We start from the raw sequence: 2092 nt of genomic DNA on the forward strand, positions 1-2092 counted from the left end.
AGTATTTTTAGCTAAAACGAGTCGAACACGAACGAACAAATTTTTATTCATGTTCGGCTCATTTATATATCGAACACAAAAAAGTGTTCTTGTTTGGCTTGTTAACTTAGCGAACAAAATAGAACCGGAGTTTTTTAACAAGCTGAACACGAGCTGCTCATAAACAACGAGTCGTTTTGAGACATAAAAGTATTAGCCAAAAAATCAGCTTGGTGTTTTGTTTACTAGTTTTGTGAATATTATTGTCTTAAGAGTCATGTAATCTCTTGGAAATTCACCAGTTTTGTAATAACTAATGTTTTAAGGGTCATGTAATTCACCCAAAAAATGGTGTCGGAAAGAAAGAAGAACAGGAGTGGAAGATGATACATTTTTGTTTATTTTTGCTCTTCTTATTGTTGTTGCCTTTTATTTCAGAGTTAACAATAACTTGCTTCACCTGCCGCAATTAGTTGTCATTGTTCTTGCTTCGTAGTCATGACAGCATTTATTTGTCGTGCTTCTTTAATTCTTTAACACATCCATTAGTTTCAAGACTTAAAATAAGGCTGTGAAATTTTGACGGGCATTGAATCGGAAGAATGAGACAACATTCAAGACCCAAGTGTTCAATCAGAGTTGTTGCGAATGATAATATTTATTATAATTATTTAATGTGATTTAAATTATGAAATAAAAATAACATAAGATAATTATGTGACCAAAAGAGAAAAAAGCAACCAGGGCCTTAATTTCCGGATACAATATTTCATGCTGGGAAGTTGGCTTTACAGAAGCTGAAGGGAGGAAGGGAGAGAAAGACCGCTTTTGGCGGTGAGGTGAAGAAAACTGTGAAAATAAAAATCGGGATTTAAAACAATTTTTAATTTAATTTAATTAATTTATATAATTAAAAATAATAATTAATCAATATATTATCATGTTAATTATAATTAATAAAAAATAAATTATATGTTAACATTTAATTATTTTTAATTGACTAATAATCAGTCTAATAAATAAATTTTAATTAGTTTTGCTCAATAAATTATTAGTTTGGTAAATTCTTATAAATGAATAATTAATTGCTGGCTTAAAAGTTTATGATAATTTATTTTAATCAGCATTTATACTACATATATGTATGTATGTATGCGTGTATGTATAAGACTATTAACAAGCATAGATGGCGATGTAACATATTCAGATCTATTCTATTTATATTACTCTATTGATTAATTAATTTTAGAAATTATAAATACCTTTGATTAGAAAAATCTCATTAAATTAAGAGCATCATATTCTTGTAAAATAATACTATTTATAATTTTATAGATAATTGCTCATGCAGCTCTCAAATGCTGATTAGAAAATTGAGAATATTTTTCACTTGAAAAGATTTTGTGACTTAGTCCTGGTTCACCTGTTCATTAATTAGACCAACAATTGAAGGTCGAATCAGCTGAATTGGCCGGCCGGCCTTATTATTAAAACTTGAAACTTCGACTTTAAATACAATGCTCTTCCTGTGATTCAACACTTGTCACATTTGAAAAGTTAAGCGTCATTTGTTATGTTTCCCGATGTTTTGAAAACATGTATTGTCATATAAAATGCAAATATTTTCATAGAGATAAATTATATAAAAATGAGGCCAAATTTTTCGAAGAAGCTCATTTACAATCAAAGTAAACTTTTCAACAAAGGCGTTTTTTTGAAATATTATTTTTTTTAATTTTTTAGTATAAGAAATATTTTATTATAAATAATATGAATATTAATATATATCAAGTATTATTATAAATAGATTTGTTAATTATTCTTGAAATTAATTAAAATATTAAAATTTTTTAATTAATTTTGACGATAATTAATAAAAAAATATAATTGAACAAAATGAATTAACTAAAAAAATATAAATTTTACCATGTAAAATTTGTAAAATATATTTCATATCAAAATATTTTTGTAACTTATTTTTTACAAAAAAAAAGACTATTTTCTACGTCGGGGTGGAATTGCGCCCGAGCCATTGTCGCAGTAGTAGATGTCGCAATTGATGTTATTGAAATTCTTCTTTAACATCATTGGTTTCAGTTACTTAATTTGTAGC

Source organism: Phalaenopsis equestris, unplaced genomic scaffold (assembly GCF_001263595.1).
Source record: "Phalaenopsis equestris unplaced genomic scaffold, ASM126359v1 Scaffold232845, whole genome shotgun sequence".
Taxonomy (NCBI): domain Eukaryota; kingdom Viridiplantae; phylum Streptophyta; class Magnoliopsida; order Asparagales; family Orchidaceae; genus Phalaenopsis; species Phalaenopsis equestris.